Below are 864 nucleotides of genomic sequence, written 5' to 3'. Positions count from 1 at the left end.
TACAGTAAATCTATAACCTCAATGTTTGCATCAATATTGGGAAGACAAAATTACCTGTTATTATCTTTCCGAGGTCAATTTTTAAATTGCCGTGAAACAATCAAGAGTGAAACCTTCAGTCTCAACTTTAAATGCGGCTAGGTTGCTCAGGCTTCAACTTGACATGGCAAGGGCATATCAGCTCTTTATCCCTCCCTTTGTTAAACAACAGCATTGTTGAAGGTTTTTTAAGTTATAGAATGTCAATTTCTCATTATTTGTGTTCGAAATGCTCTCAACGCATCAAGCTCGATCTTATTTTCTAGGGGAGACCCCCGTCGTTATTTGTGCCTGGCTTATCACTTGCCTGAAAGTCAATGACATCGCCCCCCCTAACGTGAATACCTGGATCCGCTCCTGAGCCAAACTAGGCCCCCACGTTCTTTGTTGGCAAAATAGGTCGGTGTGCCAACTCCATTTACAGTATAATAAATTGACAAAATCTTATATATAAATTTAAAGATTTTTTCTGATTGTATTATGAAAATATTTAGCTTAGTAGGCTAGGCCTACTGCAATTTTTTTTTATGGAACGCTTTACGATTTTGCGTGTCATCCTTGCGCAGGGGCCATGCTATTCTTCTCTGTATCGTTCCAATTTTAGTACATGTAGCCTATATGTACTGCCGAAGCAAGTACTGCAAAATGTTGTTAATCAACAAATTCTTGCCACGCTGATAAGCACCGCAAGTGACAGTTGTCTATAATAAAAGAAAGACGGTTTTATAGACTCTCACAAAAAGGATGAAAAACCAACTCATTGCTTTTTTAGAGGGAAGAGTGTTCATGAATTACGATAGAATTACGATTTTTCGGTGATTTCCA

General features: G+C 38.2%; 1 non-coding gene across 1 annotated transcript; it reads right to left on the bottom strand.

Annotated features, from left to right (window-relative positions):
* Positions 1 to 560: 560 nt before the first annotated feature.
* On the bottom strand, positions 561 to 663 carry LOC145782655 (U6 spliceosomal RNA). The gene has a single exon (XR_014290879.1). It is a non-coding gene; the product is annotated as a U6 spliceosomal RNA (small nuclear RNA).
* Positions 664 to 864: the final 201 nt, after the last annotated feature.

Source organism: Aplidium turbinatum, chromosome 13 (genome assembly GCF_918807975.1).
Source record: "Aplidium turbinatum chromosome 13, kaAplTurb1.1, whole genome shotgun sequence".
NCBI lineage: Eukaryota > Metazoa > Chordata > Ascidiacea > Aplousobranchia > Polyclinidae > Aplidium > Aplidium turbinatum.
This window is presented reverse-complemented; position numbering and strand designations above follow the sequence as displayed.